Genomic DNA, 21,058 nt, shown 5'->3' with positions numbered 1-21,058 from the left:
AGAGAGGTGGAGACCTTCTGGAACCAGCAGGGAGTGTCTCTCTACCCTCAAGCTATCCTAGAGGAAAAGAGGCCTTTTTATGGCCAGAAAAGGTGCCCAATGTTAACAGAGGGCTGGTGGGCTACTAGACACATCGCTGTGGGCTGGATCTGCCCCCACATGTGCCCCTCAGTATCCCTGGAGACTGAGACTGAGAAATGTAAACAAAGCAGTTCCCTAAAATGGGAGGGGAGTTTTTTATGTGTTGTGAGAGTAACTTCCTCACAAATCTCTCTCTGCTGATTGGCAGTCTACATGACTTAGGGATTTTTCCCATTCATATTTTAAGGAGTTTAAATTGAAAAGAAAGTTGAAATTCATTTTATTAAGTAAGTAGATTACCTCTGTCTGTGCTACAGCCTTCAAAATGACAACTGTGAAACACCAGGTGCATCCTGGAATGCAGCTGATTGGAGTTACTAAACTGCCTCCGGGGGTAGCCAGATTGTTATGCAGACCCTGATGATGATGATATAATTAATTAAACTTCTATCCTGCACTTCCAGAAGGAGCTGAGGGTGGCAAACAAAGGATCACACACTTAAAACATCTTAAAAACATCTTTTTTAAAAAAAAAATTTAAAGCATCTTAAAAAGCAATTCCAAAAACTGGCACAGGTAAGCAAACTCTTCCTTCTCAAAGGGTCTGCAGGAGGTTTCGTGGCCTCATCCACATTCTTTTATGCCGTAAGGTGCTTTGCAGCAGCAACAGGAAAGAAGGTGGCGCAGGGCACTGTGCTGATTCCCTTGCCATTGTGGAGCATGGCTGCTCCCATTTCCCCTCCTTCATGACACTTTTCTTCCAAGCCTGTGGGTGACACATTGCAGTCAGGAGGACTGACTGGTGGTCCTCACTTGTGGCAATGGGTAGGCTAAATAGTCTTTTTATGTGCCCTCCAAAAGGCACAGGAAGCTTTGTTGTTGTTTTGTATTGTGTAGCATGGTCTAGAATCATAGACTCGTAGAGTTGGAAAAGGTCTGTAAGGCCATCCAGTCCAACCCCCTGCTCAATGCAGGAATCCATGTTAAAGAACCCATATTTGGTTTGCCTCCCAACACCTGCGGATTACAAAAAAGGTTCCCGTCTGAGGGAGAAGAGAGCTCGCACTTGTTCCTGATGATGATGAATCTTATTTTAGTCGTTTCCTGCTCCTTTCTTAGCTCATTATCACAGTGATCAGTTTTGTTATCCAAATTTTGCCTTCCACTGGGACTCCACTACAGAATAACTAATGCTTTGTTCTTGCTGAATTTCCTCGTCTCCAGGGCGCTCTCTCTCGCTCGCTCTCTCCTGTTTAATCAGCTTGTCATATCTGAGAAATTGCTTAATTGCTGGTTTGTTTTGATGTCAGTAAAGCTCCAGAAGGAATGAGTATAACGAGAGATCTCAGCTTTCACGGCAGCAGATTTGTTTTTGTCTGGGGTCATTGTTGAATGCACCTGCGCAGTTAACAGTGTAGCTTCAAAGAGCTGCTCTCTTGCAATGCGTCCGTGATGTGGAACAAACAGGGAGCGACACTTGCTGTTGCACTGATGAACTGTGACCTCCCGGTGCTCAGAGAGAGCAGCCTGGGTACGGCTGGTGTCCACCTCCGCTTAGCAATTCAGGCCATGCAAGGCCCATCTGAACCAGCCGCCTCCCAGGTGGCTCCACGGATAGACTTATTATGGGTTCCAAAAGGGACCCTCCATGGCTATGTTTTCACTTGATGGCTTGATACAGTTGTTTGGCTGTGCAAAATGTTTGGCAGCTACATGGAGCCAAACAGGGATGAGGCCCCTCTCCCCACTGGTGGGGGGGGGCAACAGTTGCTTTTGGCAGCATTAGGCAGTGGCAAGGTTGGGTGGGTGCAGGAGTAAGGAGAGAATGAACAGGCGCTACACATTACCAGTATTGACAGGAATGGAAAGACCAGGCAGGGGAGGAGGAAGAGGGGGACAGCCCCCTCCTAAACACCCAAATCTCATGCCCTTTCCTGGCTGATTTGAATGGGATGCATGCTCTCTCCCTGTGTGGCTGAACAAGCCTTGGTCCCAAAGGAGGCTCTTGGGCCATCTTGACCATGGGACCCTGTTGCTTGCCACATCTGGCTAGAGATTCTTATCAGTGAAGACATGGCCAGAAGCCCCCCCTTTTTCGTGTGCAGGCAAGTATGCCTAGAGCATTTTGGATACTCTGTTCATAGGGTTTTCATGGCAAGAGGCATTCAGAGGTGGTTTACCATTGCCTTCTACTGAGTTTGGATGCATCTTAGTCTGGTGTCTCAACTTTGACCATGCCACCTTGGGTGCCCTTGCTGAAGTCTAGCCTCTTGGTCTAGACTCCTGACGGCATCGCACTCAGCTTCTTCAACACTCTCAAACCCCCTCACCACGTTAAGAAAAAACAAGAGATGGATTGATTGCATAAAGGAAGCCACAGACCTGAACTTACAAGATCTGAACAGGGTGGTCCATGACAGATGCTGATTCAAAGGGTCGCCATAAGTCATAATCAGCCTGAAGGCACACAACAACAACATGCCTAGAGCAGCCTTCCCCAACCTGGTGCCCTCCAGGAATTTTGGACTACAACTCCCATCAGCCCCAGCCAACATAGCTGTATGATGCTGAGGCTAAACAGAGCTGGGGCGGGGGGCTGTCACCATCACTCCTGAGAAGAAAGGCAGAACAGTTTGCAAGTAGCTGACAAGACAAAGCTGGCATGAGGAGAGGTCCCCTCCAAGGCTTGGGGAGCAGAGGGGCATCAAAGGCCATGGGTGAATCAGTAGCAGTGACAGACTTCCATGTCTTGGGAGGGTTCTTTTGGTGGGGGGTGTTGGACTCTGGAGCTGAGCAAGAAACTGGCAGTCTTTGATTATGAAGGAAACTGCTGTATGTAGTAGTACTGAAATCTTGCTGGATGTTGCTGAGGAGCCGTTCTTGAAGTTAGGCTGTTGGTGGTGCCATGCTTGTGGAACGGTTCCTCTTTCAGAAGGCAGTTGGAGCCGAATCCGGTTTAAATCCCACTACGTCTGTGCTGATGTTGATGTTAGGCCTGTGGCATAACATGTGTCTGCCAATGGCAAGAAGAGCCATGTGTCTGAGAAACAATTTGCTAGACGGTCTTCCCCACTGCCCAGTTCCCAGAGTCCTGTAGGCTTGCCACAAGCGTCTGGAGAAATGCAGGGATACAAAATGTCATCAGTTTCCTTTGCACTGTATTTTTTGGGGGACAGGGACAAGTAGAATTTTTCCCTGATCAGAAATGAGATTGTGGTGCAAGAGAAACACAAAGCAATTCCATGGGCAATTGAGCTTTCTCCAGCCTGTGTTTCCTACCTCTTGTACTCCCAAGACAAGCACCAGGTGGGCTGACTAGCTCCAGATGGAAGATGGCATGCCATCATCGTCCGCACCTCTAAACAGAATCCTTGCCACAGCCATGGAGAACACGAGAGCTCCTGGGAGCTCACTTCAGAGCAGAGTCCTATGATGCCTCCTTTTGGCCAGTGGTTTAACTGGGAGGCGCTGCCAGAAGCCTGGGATTGAGGCACAGCAACCGCGGCAAAAGGCCCAGCCCCAGAGTACCAGCAGGGCGTAAGAGGAGGAGGGGAGGGACTGCTTTTCGCTCATGCCACCTCCCAAGCTTCAAAGGTCTTCTGATGCTTATTACTGTTCATTGATTTTTTTCCTCCCATTAAATAAGTACAAATATTCCTCTGGAGATGATCAGGAGCAGAAATTGATTCGGCAAGAAAAAGCTTTCTTCATTACCATGCAATGGATGGACAAACGGAGAGACGACTGCCCTTGCTGGACATTCAGCAAGACGGGAGCTTGACAAATTGCGCCGCTCGGCACAGGCAAATAGGCCGTTCTCAGTTTCTCTGTTTCTTGTTATTCCCATCTTATGTTCAGTTCTCCATATTTCCACATGCTTTTATGTTTCCTTTAAATCCTTATGAAAATACGTTAGTATTTTAGAGCACATTTCTCCTAATATACACATATTTATGCAGTTTTGCCTTTGTTTGCAAGAAATGTCCTCTAGCTGTTTTCCCTCGTGTATGCATTTATTTGCACTTTCCCCTTGCATATGGATTTCTGTACACATTATTTGGTTGAAGATTTTGCTTTGCAAAATTCCAAGAAGTGCAACTTTCAAAGGATGTTTGTATTTTGGTCCACATATTGTTTATAGAACATGTATTAGCTGCCCTTGCACGGAGTGCTCAAGCAACACATAGGAAGAGGAAAGCATCACAGTAAAAGACGAAAGCCATTTGCAAACACCAATATAAACTTGCAGAACTAGTTAAGAGCCAGATCCATTAAAACCCTTCAGGAGTTCCGTTTGGGGAGGGCTGTGGAAAGCAAGGGGGCCTCCTCGCCCCAACAGCTGTGGGGAAGGGCTGGCGCTCAGTGGTAGAGCTTTGCCTACAGAAGGTCCCAGGTTCAATCCCCAGCATCTCCAGGTGGTAGTAGGAGAAACTATGCCGGAAAGCCTGGCAGGCTAGATGGACCAATGGTCTGACTCAGCCAACAACAATATGGTCATACAATGTTAAAAGCAAATTGAAACAATAAACATCAGACAATAGATGCAGGTCTTAACTGTCAAAAGCCAGAGTAAAGAGGAGCCTCTTCAGCATGGGACAAAAGCTGCACAATGAGGTCACTATATGCACCTCTGTGGGGAGGAAGCCCCATACTTTAAGGGCTGCCACAGAGAAAGACTTCTCCCGGGCCACACTCCTAGGGGGATGGAACTACCAAAAGAACCTCCTCGGCCAATCAACACCCAGGAGGTAGTCTTTCAGATATCTGGGGCCAAAGTCATTTAGGGTTTTTACACCAATGGGAACAAACAGTGCATCTGTTTTAAAATGGGGGTTATGTGAGTTCTAAGAACCCAAGACAGTGATCCGCTGCTGCATTTTGAGCCAGTTGAAATTTCTGAGTTATCTTCAAGGTCAGCCTCACTTAGACTAGATTGCAATAATCCTGTCTGGAGGCTACCAGAGCACGGAGCACCATTGCCAAGTCTCTGTCTAGAATGAGCCACAGCTGGTGAACCAGCCAAAACTGAGGCCACATGAGTCTCCACAACATTGGATCCAGGAGCACCACCAAGCCACATATCCAAGGAAGTGCAACCCCATCCAGAACAGGTCATCTCCCAAACTCAGAACACCTCTGTCTTATCTGGAGTTATTTTAGCTCACCTCTAGCCCACTCCCACCTTCAAGCACTGGACTAGCACCTTAGTGCCCTCTGCTGATTCCTATAGAAGAGAGGGCTGGATCTTCCTGTACAGGGGGCTCACCTACAGGGGCCACATTTAAAAACTAAACATAAAAAAGGAGAGGATTCTGTCCCTATGACAGACCAGGAAGAAGCGGTGGTGGCTGGTCACCCCACTTCTCATCAACTCCCAAAATACATTCTCTCCTCCTAACAGACTGGCGTAAAGAGGGGAGAGGAGGACGGAGGCTGCTTGCACGACTGAAAGAACTGTGATGGCAGATGCCACCACTTCATTTCATTGTCAAATACTGCGCAAGTCAAAAATATTTGCACATGCCCAGTAACTGAGCAACCGGAGGGAGTAAAACTATAAAATTAGAGGGCGGGGCCACACGGGAACGGCAACACTCCCAGAGGAACGCCTACTTGCGTGAATGGAAAACGGATTTGAAGCTACCATTGAGCAAGACGTGTGCACCTTGCAAATGTATTACGATGGTAAAAGCAGTGCATTTGCTACGAATAAATGCTTCCATGTGGATAAGCCCAGAGATAAGGGAAATGTGAAAGTTACTCATTTGTCATGTTTAAATGTCAGGTTAGGGAGGCCAGGACTTTCCTATCCTTTTGGGATCCCTCCTTTTTCCTGTGTGGAGCCCTCCTGAAGAAAAAGAAAATATAACATGCAATAAAATTAGAAAGTATGGATGGGTCAGGTTTGTGTAAATAGGGTTATAAGTTAAGAACATAAGAAGAGTCTGCTGGATCAGGCAGTGGCCCATCTAGTCCAGCATCCTGTTCTCACAGTGGCCAACCAGATGCCTGGGGGAAGCCCGCAAGCAGGACCCGAGTGCAAGAACACTCTCCCCTCCTGAGGCTTCCGGCAACTGGCTTTCAGAAGCATGCTGCCTCTGACTAGGGTTGCAGAGCACAGCCATCATGGCTAGTAGCCATTGATAGCCCTGTCCTCCATGAATTTGTCTAATCTTCTTTTAAAGCCATCCAACCTGGTGGCCATTACTGAATTTTGTGGTAGCAAATTCCATAGTTTAACTATGCGCTGAGTAAGGAAGTCCTTTCTTTGTCCTGAATCTTCCAACATTCAGCTTCTTTGAATGTCCACGAGTTCTAGTATTATGAGAGAGGGAGAAAAACTTTTCTCTATCCACTTTCTCAATGCCATGCATAATTTTATACACTTCTATCATGTCTCCTCTGACCCGCCTTTTCTCTAAACTAAAAAGCCCCAAATGCTGCAACCTTTCCTCATACGGGAGTCACTCCATCCCCTTGATCATTCTGGTTGCCCTTTTCTGAACCTTTTCCAACTCTATAATATCCTTTTTGAGATGAGGCGACCAGAACTGTACACAGTATTCCAAATGCGGCCACACCGTAGATTTATACAACAGCATTATGATCTCGGCTGTTTTATTTTCAATACCTTTCCTAATTATCCCTAGCATAGAATTTGCCTTTTTCACAGCTGCCGCACACTGGGTCAACATTTTCATCGTGCTGTCCACTACAACCCCGAGGTCTCTCTCCTGGTCCATCACCACCAGTTCAGACCCCATGAGTGTATATGTGAAATTAAGATTTTTTGCCCCAATATGCATAATTTTACACTTGTTTATATTGAATTGCATTTGCCATTTTTCCGCCCATTCACTCAGTTTGGAGAGGTCTTTTTGGAGCTCTTCGCAATCCCTTTTTGTTTTAACAACCCTGAACAATTTAGTATTGTCAGCAAACTTGGCCACTTCACTGCTCACTCCTAATTCTAGGTCATTATTGAACAAGTTGAAAAGTACAGGTCCCAATACCCATCCTTGAGGGACTCCACTTTCTACAGCCCTCCATTGGGAGAACTGTCCATTTATTCCTACTCTCTGCTTTCTGCTTCTTAACCAATTCCTTATCCGCAAGAGGACCTCTCCTCTTATTCCATGACTGCTAAGCTTCCTCAGAAGTCTTTGGTGAGGTACCTTGTCAAACGCTTTTTGAAAGTCTAAGTACACTATGTCCACTGGATCACCTCTATCTATATGCTTGTTGAAATTCTCAAAGAATTCTAATAGCTTCAGCAAGGCTTGTTCTTCTATGTGCTTAGCTAATCTAGCTTTAATAACTTTCTACCCGTTTTCCAGGGACAGAAGTTAAGCTAACTGGCCTGTAATTTCCGGGATCCCCACTGGATCCCTTTTTGAAGATTGGCGTTACATTTGCCACTTTCTAGTCCTCAGGCACGGAGGAGGACCCGAGGGACAAGTTACATATTTTAGTTAGCAGATCAGCAATTTCACATTTGAGTTCTTTGAGAACTCTCGGGTGGATGCCATCCGGGCCCGGTGATTTGTCAGTTTTTATATTGTCTATTAAGCCTAGAACCTCCTCTCTCGTTACCACTATTTGTCTCAGTTCCTCAGAATCCCTTCCTGCAAATGTTAGTTCAGGTTCAGGGATCTGCCCTATATCTTCCACCGTGAAGACAGATGCAAAAAATTCATTTAGCTTCTCTGCAATCTCCTTATTGTTCTTTAGTACACCTTTGACTCCCTTATCATCCAAGGGTCCAGTCGCCTCCCTAGATGGTCTCCTGCTTTGAATGTATTTATAGAAATTTTTGTTGTTGGTTTTTATGTTCTTAGCAATGTGCTCCTCAAATTCTTTTTTAGCATCCCTTGTTGTCTTGCATTTCTTTTGCCAGAGTTTGTGTTCGTTTTTATTTTCTTCATTCGGACAAGACTTCCATTTTCTGAAGGAAGACTTTTTGCCTCTAAGAGCTTCCTTGACTGTGCTCATTAACCATGCTGGCATCTTCTTGGCCCTGGTGGTACCTTTTTTGATCTGCAGTATGCACTCCAGTTGAGCTTCTAATAAACAACTTCCAAGCATTTTCGAGTGATGTGACCCTCTGGACTTTGTTTTTCAGCTTTCTTTTTACCAATCCCCTCATTTTTGTGAAGTTTCCTCTTTTGAAGTCAAATGTGACCGTGTCGGACTTTCTTGGCTATTGGCCATTTACATGTATGTTTAATTTAATAGCACTATGGTCACTGCTCCCAATCGGTTCGACAACACTTACATCTCGCACCAGGTCCCGGTCCCCACTGAGGATTAAGTCCAGGGTTGCCATCCCTCTGGTCTGTTGCATGACCAACTGGTCTACGGTATAGTCATTTAGAATATCTAGAAATTTGTTTCTTTGTAGTGACTGGAACACATATGTGGCCAGTCTATGTCCAGGTAGTTGAAGTCACCCATTACTACCACATTTCCTAGTTTGAATGCATCCTCAATTTCATATCTCATCTCCAGGTCTCCCTGAGCATTTTGATCAGGGGGACAAATCACTCCTGGGGCATGGTATCATCACCCACAAAGATTCTGTGGAGGAGTCCGCCTCTTTTGGGGTTTCGAGCTTGCTGGATTCAATGCCTTCTTTCACGTATAGAGCAACTCCACCACCAATACATCCTTCCCTTTTGCTGAGAGATAACCTATTCCTGGTGCACAGGATGTGTGTGAGCGCAGCAAGAGGAGAAACAGCAGCCTCTGTGCAGAGGAGGCCAAAGAAAGATGTGGATCCCACCCTCATTAATTTTTAAGTGTTGCTTCCCTGCTCAGGCTTGTGTCTTCCGCACTGTGGCTCAGCTGCAATACATCTGCTACAAATCCACATCTCCTCTCAAATGGGACCCGCAATGAGAAGTGTTTAATAAGGCATCAAAGACATCAAAGGGCACTTGCATTTTTAACAGGTCTCCATGGCAGACAAGGGTGGAAAGTATCCAGGATTCAACCACCAAGATATTCAGGCCTACAAGTTTGGGACTTCACATGCAGACCTTCAGCAAATCCAACGTGTGGCTGTCTGCTGGGACAAGCTTGACTGGGTGGGTGTGCAGGCAGGAGGCAATCCATAATCCCTCCCGACATAGAGGTTCGGCATGCTTAATTTTCCTCTGAACCATTCTCTGTGCCATTCTGCTCTGATTATGCCAAAGTGTCTTTTTATCTTCTCAACAACCCTGTAAAGTACAATTTTAGCAAAACAAAAATACTAGTACTAGCACCTGTAATAAAAAAAATATTATAGCATAAAGGGACTAAGGTCCACTTCAACAGTTGCATCATTCTTGCTAATCCATAAATGGAATAATATTGCTAGCCTCTAAAGTGCTGCTTTATTTTTTTTTGCTATAAACTATGGCTATAGAGCCAGTGACAGAGAGGAGGTTTTTTTAAAAACCTACATTTGTCTGGTGTGCTTTTTAAAAAAAGAAATAAAGACAAGAAGATTCTTGCCAATTGGCTTACCAAGAAGGAAACTATGCAGGCAATATCCTACCCAAGCAAAGTGTGAGGCAGCCTTAGAGGTTTAAACTATAAGCACCATCAACTCCTCTTCGCAAACCACAGCCGCCTCACAGACCTGAGCAGAGGAGACATGCTATAACCCTATAGCATGCACAAGGCCTGAACATGCACAGAGTGCACCTGTCTCACCAATGAGGAGCCTCTGTTTGATTTAATAAGGTGATACCACAACAGGTATCCTTTGTGCAGCTTATAACTACCACAGCAGAACATGGCCAACGGCCCACAGAGTCCAGCATCCTGTTCTCAGAGTTTGACAAGGTTCTAGTGCAGGAGCACTTTTGCCCCTGTGACATGGGAGATGTGGAAACTGTTGCTCATGTGCTGCATAGTGTTCTTTATATTGGGACTCCCCACTTGATCTTATCGCCCCAATTCTTCTACACATTTTATTTAGAATTTTTACTCTTGGAGTGGAACCCGCAGGTCACATATAGTGTGGCAAGGTTTTGTGCATCAGCTGTTGTTACCTGTAGGAGAGTGATGATGGAAAAATAACAATGATAAAAGCTAACCCTTTGGGGGGCTTTTTGCCCACTGGGGTACTTATTCAGCACCATTAGAGTCACATTATCTCCTGTTGCAGCTGTTTCTTTCTCTGTGTAATGTTGATATGTTTTTATAGTGTTAATATTTTATAGTGCTGATCTTTGGCCATAATAAATGATTGATTGATTCTTCTCAGAGTAGCCAACCAAACACACAAACACAGCATTTTTAAACCTAAAAAAAAATAGGAATGCAAAGTCTCCACACTCTCAGCCTGGAGACACACACAGTCGTCACCCCAATCCCACAGTTCCAATAACACACAAGTGTTGAAAGTTGCAATCTGCACAGACACCAACCACCATTTCTCCTCTCAATCCTCCTCCCCATTCACATAAATAAATGCAAATGATTAAGTAAAAAATAAGTAAATATTAACCTATTAATTAACTTTTTAAAAAAACACCAAGCTGCTCAACCTGGCAATCACACCCTTCTCCTGGCTAGCCATGTTTTTTGAGGCGTGGCCTTCAAGGGAACAGCTCTGAGCATGCTCAGTCTACCCTTCAGGGCAGTCCTAGTAAGTTCTTTACTGAGGCTGCTATATAGCCCTCATAACAACAGATGGAGGGGGAGCTCTCCCAAAGGGACCTGAACAGAGTCAGAGCTAGACCAGCCTCACTGTGTACACGTAGAGCTTTTTTGTAACACAATGCATGCAATTTAGCTGCCCACTTGGAGGGGAAACTGGAATTAAACTGCTCCTGTGTTAATGTCAAAGTGTGACGATATGGGTCCACAGATGGTGCTTTTCCCGGTGAAGAAGCCTTTGTTTGGTTAAGAGATTATCTGGGCACGTGGGCAGGAGACCTAGATGCGATGCATAATGGCAGGGTTTGTCTGGGGTGGTGCAAGGCAGTAGCAGCGGAGGAACATGAGAGGCAAGTGGGTGGGCGAGGGGGGTTGAGGTCGGTAGGGAGAGTGGGACGTTGGGGTTGGGACGGGTGGGGTGGTGAGCAGAGCCCCCCAGTAGACAAGATTGAGCTACATGGGTCTGACATCCTGTAAGGCAGCTTCCTATGTTTTTAACTTCTGTCCTGCTTGTGGGTTTTCCATAGTAGCTAAAAGGACCATTGGCTGCACGTAGCAGGGCTGTTTCTTTTTCTAAAAGAGTGCTTGTGTGTCTTGCAGAGTTATCTCCTGTTGGGGGGGGGGAGGACGGTGCCTTCAACTCTGGATGCTTCAGGGCAAGAAGTGCCAAGCTGTTTCCGACAGGCAAGGTTTTTCCTCTGAGCACAAACGAGAATTTGTTTTCTCTACATACGTGGGAATTTCTCAGTAAAACTTGTCTTTCGTAACAGGTCTGAATGTTAATTATATGCTTAAAACCTATGTATTGTTTGACTCCAGTCTCAACCTGCAGCTTTTCTTTCATTTGTTCTTGCTTTTCCTTTGTTCTCTTTTACATTTGATTTTTGTCATTGTTCTTTCAGGTTTTTGTACTATACTGCTTCTTTATTGCTTTGAAAATAAAAAAAATCTTTAAACCAAACAAAAAAGGAGCATTGCTCTCCCTTTTCTTAATTATGACAAAATATATAAGTTCTGTGACAGTTCAAGCACTAACATTTCTGAGCACCACTTCTCCCTCTCCGGTCCCTCCGCCAGCTGTTATGAGTAGCATTAGCATTTATTGACCATCCTTCACTCAGAGGTCCTAGGGTGGGTTACAACAACCTTAAAACAATTGAAAACAATCCCAAAATAAGATCCCAGAATCCCAAAATAGGGTCCTAAACATATATACCTCAGGTGTCAAAGGCCAGGGTAAAGGGGTGCATCATTCACCAAAAACTGTACAGCAAAGTTGTCAGATGCACCTCGGTGGGGAGAAGGTTCCACAACTTATGGGACACCACAGAGAAAGCCCTCTCTAGGGCCAGCCCCCTGAGCTTCTGAGGGTGGGGGACTACCAAAAGGGCCCCCTATGCTGATCTCAACACCTGTGAGGGGTTGTAGGGAAGGAGGCAGCATTTGGGGCTTTAAACACTAGCATGATGCAGGAAGATTTCACAACGCTGATCTTAATTGATTTAGATGGATCCAGGGGGACCCCGAAGGAGTACCCTAAACACACCCAAATCCCTAGCATCCCCCCCACTTCAAAATATGTAGGTGTAAGCAGTGCCGGTGCCAGGCTATTTTGCGCCCTAGGCAAGGCTAACTACTTGCACCCCCCAAAAAAAATGGCTAACTTCAATTTTCAAAAACAGATGTCTTGTAGAAAAAATGAAAAGCACAAAACTTGAAACTGCTAAATTTATTTCAAATTGCAAGAATAAGTAATACAACAAAGTTTGATTATCTTTCTCAAATACAACAGAAAATGTTTTAGCACACAAATCATTTTGAATAATCTTGTGAATTGTGATGTTAAAATTTAAGTCTCTTAAAAGTTTCAATTTCAGGCACATCAAAATCTCACTTTGCATGCCTTTTCCTTTGCAAATTTTGTCACCAATTCCTTCAGGTCAAGTGCTGATGCTTGGGCATGTTCAATTGATATAGTTGCCAAGCCAACTAGTTTCTCTTGCAACATTGCTGAGTGTATGTAAGTTTTTATAAGTTTGAGCTTTGAGAAACCGCGTTCACCACTTGCCACTGACACTGGAAGTGTGAGAAGGATCCTTAGAGCAACAGAAACATTAGGCACATTATCCAGGAGTTTTTGTTGTAGTATGAAAAGAAGTACTCCTTGTGGCGGCATAGACTTTGGAAGTCTTCGAGCTATTGCTATAAGTTCACAGCACAGATGTTCAGCATCAATATCTTTGTTTCCATTGTGCATCAATGATTTTTCCAAATTCTTGCAGGCCTTAAGTACATCTTTAGTAGATTTTTTGTTGATACTGTATATATCATACAGGAAGCCAAATAGGGAATTATATTGTAGCTGTTGGAATCTCTCTTCAACAGATTGTATGGCCGTGTCTAAGACAGCATAGTAGAAACCTACTTTGAATTTCTGCTTTGGATCTTGCGGTGCCTTTTCTTGGACCTCATACTCAAACTGCCGTTTCTTTCTTTTTTCTAACTTGTTCTGTCTCAAAGTTTGGTAGTATTTCTAGCTCCTTTGCAATCTCAGTAGCAACTATCAAAACTTGTTGAAAACCCTCATTACACCTGCAGCCCACAAGGTAATTCTTGATCACTTGCAATTGGCTTGTAGCTGAATTTAAATCAGCTTCTTTACTTTGTAGTAGCTTGCTTGCAAAATTGACTTCAAAAAGAATGTTGTACCATGTAAGAAGGGATACCACAAACTTGAACTTACAAATTGCATCAGCAAGGGCCTTAGCTTCAATTCGGGAAGTATTTCCAGATAAACCTTTTAGGCTTGGGTCATCAAAGATCTCTATTAAAGCATCATATGTACTACCAAGATGATATCTCAGTGGTTTCAAAGCATCGATCTGACTCTCCCATCTTGTTTCGCTGAATGGCTTAACAGTTATGCCTAAGTCTGATACATGGCTAGGTAGAATTTGCCAACGCTGAGTCGATGCAGAGAAATAATTATAGATCTGTTGAACCAAACTGAAGAAACTAGTTGCTTCCAGACAACACTTAGCGGCATCATTGACTACCAAGTTTAAAGAGTGTGCATTGCAGGGCACAAAAAAAGGCATGTGGGTTTATGTCCAGGACTCTCTTTTGTATGCCATTTTCTTTGCCTTTCATGTTACTCCCATTATCATAACCTTGACCATGCAGATTCTCAATTGGTAATCCCATTTGCTCAAGCTGTCCAAGAAGAGTTTCTGTCATAAAGGCACCTGTAGTCTCCTTTAGTGGAACAAATCCCAAGAAATATTCTCTTATGATAACCTCAGGCTCAGACATCTCATTATCTGATGGTTTGATTACATCAACATAACGTACAATCATTGTGATTTGTTCAATATGACTGACATCAGGTGTGCAGTACAGAATAATCGAGTAGTATTTGGCTGAGTTTGCATGTGCTAACATTTCCTGCTTTATAGCACCTGCTAGAATAGCACCTGCTATTCTACAAACTTCAAAAAAATTCCATTGCTAGCACTGTACAACTTTTCAGTTGTACCACGGAATGCCAAGTTTTGCATGCCAAAAACTCTGACCAAAGCAATCAGCGTTCCAAGATTTGTCGCCTATTGTTCTTCTTGCCTAATTTTCTGCTGGTTAATATCATCAATTATTTTTCCTTTATATAAGCGCAATTCAAGATCTCTCCAGGTCTGATAGTTTTCTAAATTGGCCACTGTGAGAACAGGATGCTGGACTAGATGGGCCACTGGCCTGATCCAGCAGGCTCTTCTTCTGTTGTTATGTTCTTATGTTCTTAAATGGTCAGTATTCCTCTCATGTGAAGACAGAATTGCTCCAATGTTCTTCCAGTCTTTTGAACCTGTTTCTTGTAGGGTTGATCCACTATTGTTTTTGCTGAACAACTTACAGCAAAAACAAAAACCCACATCTTTTGAGGTTGAATATATCAACCATTGACGGCACACTTCTTCACCATTTGCTAGCCTCCTGTTGTAGTGTATAGGAGAAAACCTTCTGTTTTCTGAGTCTTTGGGGAAATCATGTGATACAACCTGCTGTGGTCCATGTTGTATTATAAGCTGTCACAAATTCACTGCAATAGTTAGGCCAGTTAGCAGGGTGATAGAAATCTCTAAAAAATACAGGATGCTTCAGTAAACTATTAATTGCATTCTAATCACATCAGGATGCCCTAGTGAACTAGTAACCGTACCCTTATCACATGTTGACAAATATTTACTATAGCACGTAGGAGGGTGGAAGGAAAGAGCAGATGACACTGATATGACAAGGGGAAGTCTTAAGAAAGATGAGTCATGAAACTCATAAAAGTCAATAGGAAGAAGGAATGTATAAATATGAAACCCCGGCTTTGTTTCGGGGCTGCTCACTCAAATAACCCCTTGTGTTGTTGGTGTGTATGCTGCTATTGCAATAGCTAATAAAGAAGTTGTGGTTCAACCTTGTTGCTGAGTTTGGCTCCAGTTTTGACAGTCTCACCCGAGAGACGGACAGCGGGTTCGGGTAGTTTTCCCATAACACAGGGTCACTGTAATTCAAGTCAGGCACAATACCATCTTCTTTTGTAGACTTTGCAGTACTCTCACTTTTCTTGACACCCTCTTTTTCCTCTGTGTGTTTTCCAGAAATATATCCAGTTTGTGAAACTTCTGTCGTAGAGTTTATATCATTTGTAGTAGGAGCACCACATTCAGCTCCCTCAGTGCTAGTTTCAACAAGAGTATAGTCACACTCTTGTTCTTCAGTTGCTTTCTGTGTACAAAGGTATTTCAGGAAGACCCCTCATGCTTTGCTTTGCTTGCGCCTTAGCTTTTTGTGCCTTTCGTTTGCGGTACTGAGCTCCAGATGGTCTTTTTTTATCGGCCATAGCTCACTAGAAAAATGAATACATTTTCTAAATAAGATTGTGACTGTAAGATTAAAAATCAAGTGCATTTTCACTTTGTGTGTGTGCCTATGTGTGTGTATATATATTACATAACCTCCAATCAACTCTATGGTCTATCTATTTCATATATACATAAAAAACAATCCTAATGTATGAACTACTTCAGAAATGATAAAATTCTTCAAAATATAAAATAAAAGTAAAATATTATCAGAAAATTATAAGATATAACAAAAATTATGCAAAAATTGCACAAACAATCTAGCCTACTTGCTTTAGGCAAGAAGGGTTTAAGGCTAGGCCAGTCACCAGAAGGTCTCTATAGAAAGAAAGGAGCCTAGTGTTTTAAAGTCTGTTTTTATGATTTTTAAAGTGTTTTCAGTGCTTTTGTTTGCCACCCTGGGCTCCTACTGAGAGGAAGGGTGATGTGCTGCCTCCGCAGGGTTTAGAATTGTATAGAGAGAGAGAGACTCCTTCTGTTGTGCCAAACAAGGCATTTATTAGGTGAGAGTTATGGAACTCTAGAGGTCTGTCTCCCTTAGCCTTAGAGTAACTTCCTGTCAGGTGACATCACCCCTCTCTTTAATTGGTTAGTTAGTTTTCCCTCCAAAACCTGCCTCAGTTTGTTTCAGTCATGAGTGAAGCTAGCAGGAGGCCTAGTAGCCTCAGAGGACAACGCTCTTTTTTACCTCTCTCTCTCTCTCTCAGAAGATATTTCTCTGCCAGAGTTCACCATCCCCAGAGACTGTACGCTTTCTTTGAAGTTTCTGTGTACCCTTTGTGTTTTATGGTTTAATAAAATAGTTCTGATTAAAAGAGAGAGATTGAGTTGACTGTCTGGCAAGTGGGTTTCAGAACCACAGGCTCAGAACAGGTGGGATATAATTCCTAATGGAGTTCAATGGAGTTTACTCCAGGTACATGGAAAGCAAGTATTGGATTAAATACTTTCATATTGCAAAGGTTTTCAAAGCACTGCCCTCTTCAATAGCCCCCAGGGTCTGACCCTAAGTTATACACAAGAGGAAAAAAACTGTAAGCCATATTCTTACTTACTCAAACTGAGAATCTCAAAATTTTCTAATGTTGCAATGAAGTCTAGGCACTGCCTGGCTCAGGAAAACACAACCCTGGCTTCACTATTGGCTACAATCCTGAAAGGGCGGGGTTAGAGCCACAGCTTGGAAAACTTACTTTTTTTGAACTACAACTCCCATCAGTGGCCATGCTGGCTGGGGCTGATGGGAGTTGTAGTTAATTATATTCCATTGCACTGTTGTGGTATTTATCTTAAAATAAAATATATAAATTGTCAGTTGCATTTTTACAAAGGTTAAAAAAACTAATCTGTATAAAACTGCCCCTCAAAGGTCAGTTCTGCGCACCTCAAAGGTCAGTTCTGCGCCCACTGAGGTCTGCGCCCTAGGCAGCTGCCTAGTTGGCCTAGTGATAGCACCGGCCCTGGGTGTAAGGTTGGCAATTGCGTGTACCAGGTGCCTTCCAACCAACCTCTGCAACAGTCGTTAAAGGTAGTTAAAAGTTGCCTTAGATCTGTCTGGGGAGAGCTCACTGCCAGCCCAGAGGCCAGGAAACCTCAGACTCTGCTCCATCAGTCATCACCCCCTTCCTCCAAGTTCCCTAATTTGTCTTGATTAGTGCAAGTAATTGACTTGGATTCCTGCACTGGTTAGACTTGATGGCCTTACAGGCCCCTTCCAACTCTACTATTCTATGATTCTATAATGCTAAAACAACAACCTAAGATATCAATGCTTTATTAGATGCAGAAAAGGGGGGGGACAAGCACCAATTACAACTTTTACTTACAAGCGATGAAGTAGCCTGGGCTAGAAAGATCCTCATTACTCTGCCAGCCGAGGAACCAAGCAGAGGGCCACAGCCATGTCCCTAAAAGCAACACCCAGGTGTCCGGTCAGATCTTCAGATCATCAACCCTCCCCCTGACCTGGTAACAGGCCCTGATTCCAGAAGTCCGGAGAATGACAATTTCCTGGTGTACACAATTTTGACACCCACAGTTATTCTACCCTCCTACCTAATAATGTACTGATTTATGTCAAAAGATGATTGGTCATTGTCTATCAGAGATCCACTTTTCAATAACATACTTGTTTGCTCCCCAATGTCCACTTGTTTCCCTTTTTTGTGGTAAACCTTGTGGTCTCCGTCCCTATTTAGCTCCATTTTTCATGCGCTTCAGGACTTTCCCAAACTGTAAGTGCCCACTACTGTGACCTGAGGTGACCTATTCTATTTGAGCTATCTTTTAATATATATCTATGCCACATTATGATTAACTGAAACCTGCATCTATATAAATCTTAAAGCTATAATTTCTACTTAAGCAGCACGCCTATGTTAGCATTCTTCTAGCATTTAAAGCATCTTCCCTCCTCACAGATGCACGGTCCAGTTTCAGCCTGCTTGATGCTGCCTCCCTTGTGAGATCTGCAGCTTGTTACTGTACTCTACACAGATACATTTTAAATCCTTTTGCTTTTATTCATTTAAAAAAATACCATCTGTGTTTTATGAGGCTTCATCTCTCTGATTGTGACTAAAAATCCTTTCAGTTATGCACTAGATTGCAGGCACAAACTGTCCTGGGTTTCCAGTGTTACTTCTCAGATACTTGGACTGCTGATTGCCTTCCAAGAATGGCTTGGATACTCATGTCTGCCTTTACTCTTGTTCTCTTACAATTATTAAAGGATTGTAATAGTCTTAGAGCCTCATTTCTGGGTCTCTAATACATATTCTGCATTGAAAACTACCAAGGGATATTTCTGTGCTAACTTCTTGCAGGTAACTTCCCTTTTTCTGGCGGTCAAAATGTTCCTTTTTGGGTTTTAGCCTAGTACATCTCTGTAGCAACGGTGACATCCACACCTCTTACAAATTCCTCTGTGAGAATGGCAAAACTCCTTGTTATAGACCCCTTTATACTTTGGGACCCTAATCAATAACGTTACCAATTTTCAAACACCTACAGTGAGCATCCTGAACTGAGACTGGAAGCAAACTGGCAGCCATTGCAGCTGTTTAAAACAGGAGTTACATAAAATCTAAAAACAACCCCAGCCAGTAATTTGGCTGCTGCACTTTGGACCAGCTGAAGTTTCTGAGTCGTCCTCAAGGGCAGCCCCATGTAAAGTGTGTTGCAATCATCTGATCTGGAAGTTGCCAGAGCATGGAGGACTGTGGCTGAGTCACCTCTGTCCAAAAGGTGCCGAAGCTGGCAAACCAGCCGGAGCTGGAAAAAGGCACTCCTAGCCACTGAGGCCACCTGAGCCTCCAGTGACAGTGTTGGATCAAGGAGCACCCCCAGGCTGCAGACCTGCTCCTTCAAGGAAAGAGCAACCCCATCCAGAACAGGCCATCTTTCCACCTCCTGGACATGGGAACTCTGGACATATCTGTCTTTTCAGGATTCAGCCTTAATTTATTGGTCCATATCCAGTTCATCACTGCCTCCAAATCAGAGCTTGGAAAAGTTACTTTTTTGAACTACAACGCCCATCAGCCCCAGCCAGCATTGGCTGGGGCTGATGGGCGTTGTAGTTCAAAAAAGTAACTTTTCCAAGCTCTGCTCCAAATGTGGGTTCAGCACCTCAGCTGCCTCTCCTGATTCAGATGGCATAGAAAGATAGAGTTGGGTGTCATCTGCTTATTGATGGCACCTCACTCCAAATCTCCTGATGACAGCTCCCAATGGCTTCATATAGATGCTAAACAGCATGGGGGGCAAGATGGACCACCTCAGACCACCACAGAATAGTTTATATGGTGCTGAACAATAGCCTTCTATAACTACTTTTTGGAAGCGGCTCTGGAGGTATGAGCAGAACCACTGAAGCATGGTGCCCCCAACCCCCACCTCCCTGAGATGCTCCAGAAGGACACTGTGGTCAACAGTATCAAAAGCCAGAGAGAGATCAAGGAGACCGAGCAGGGTGGCATTCCCCTGTCTCTCTCCTGACAGATGTCTTCAGCCAGGGCGACCAAGGCAGGTTCAGTGCCATGGCCAGGCCTGAAGCCAGACTGGAACGGATCCAAGTAATCTATTTCCCCCAAGCTTGAAGGTCCACCACCACCACCTTCTTGAGCCCCTTGCCCAAAAAGAGGATTTGTTGTGTAATACTTCTGGGTCCAGGGACTCGCCTGTCCTAGTTGTGCACATGTTACGATTCTTATTTCATATTCTGCTAGTGAAACAGTCCCTGTCAACCTGCATCATTTAAACATTATTTCTAAGGGTTTTCATGAATTAAAGGGTTTTAACTGCAACACTTTTAATGCAATGCACATAATCAATACCTCAATAAATATGTTCCTGGGATTATGGAGGTGGGACAGAGCTTTTTAAAATTAAATAAATTTACAACTACTGTTAAAAGGTGCTGTTTGGTGTTGGGTGTAAAAGTAATAAATTATGGAGGAAAAAGCATTAAAACAAGCAGCCCTCAACTTTTGGCCAACAGACTGAAATTGGCCACCAGCAATTAATTGTTTAAAAATTGACTTCTTTGTCTTCTGACTGGGCCGATGAACACTCCTGGTGACAGCTCTTATGTAAAACACATTAAAGGGGGAAAATGCAGGCTCAGAGCTGACAATAGGCAGCAGCTCCCTGTCCTCCCCCTCCTTAGAAATGGGTGGGAGGAAATTCTGGCATATGGGGGGGTGAGAGAGAAAATGGAGAAAAGCTGTCAGCTACGATGCTCCAGTTCCCCCACCTACAGGCTAAGCCACGTGAAAAATCAAATCCAAGAGCTTATTCTTCACACGCCAAAAATAAATCCCCACTTCTGGATCTTCTGCTCCCGCCTTATTCCAGCTGCAGTCTTTGGCGCCTCTAGCTCAGAACGGTGCCCTGGCCCAGCAGCAGCTCTCGGGGGGCCTCTGGAGCAGGAGAAAGCCTATAGCAGCCCCGGTGGCAGCAGGTGGTCCATTTCCTGCACCAGAGATTCTGCCACTTCTGCCTACAAGCAGGCGCTGTTCTGCTGAGGCACCATGGCTCCAAGAAGTGGCACCTGGAGGAGCGAGAAGTCCTGCTCTGTCCTCTCAGCTTGAGGTCCCTCCACAGTAAAGGAGAAAGGCAATGCCTCCCCCTAGCATGTCTGGAGATGTACAAGCAGTCTCTGGCAAGGACACACACGATCCTTTGCACCACTTTTTGGGGCAGCATACAGACGTGCACACAACCAGACCACTGCACCACAGAGTTTCACTCTGAACAATAGAAATGCACACTAGATGCTGCATGATTTTTAATTGCATTCTTGTTTCTTCTTTTATTTCTTAAAGTAAATTGAATCCTATCAAAGTTTGTATTCCAAAGAATTCATTGTAATAAAATAATGTTGCACACCACCCCAATCTCAAAGGGGTGTGAGA

General features: G+C 44.1%; 1 long non-coding RNA gene across 1 annotated transcript in view; it reads left to right on the top strand.

Annotated features, from left to right (window-relative positions):
* The first annotated feature begins 549 nt into the window (after positions 1–549).
* LOC133369733 (uncharacterized) overlaps positions 550–21,058 on the top strand; it is a 29,131-nt gene continuing 8,622 nt past the window's right edge. Inside the window, exon 1 of the long non-coding RNA XR_009758968.1 lies at positions 550–657. This is a non-coding gene — a long non-coding RNA (uncharacterized LOC133369733). The remainder of the gene's footprint in view (positions 658–21,058) is intronic.

The sequence above is a fragment of the Rhineura floridana genome, chromosome 14, assembly GCF_030035675.1.
Source record: "Rhineura floridana isolate rRhiFlo1 chromosome 14, rRhiFlo1.hap2, whole genome shotgun sequence".
NCBI classification, from domain to species: Eukaryota; Metazoa; Chordata; class Lepidosauria; order Squamata; family Rhineuridae; genus Rhineura; species Rhineura floridana.
This window is presented reverse-complemented; position numbering and strand designations above follow the sequence as displayed.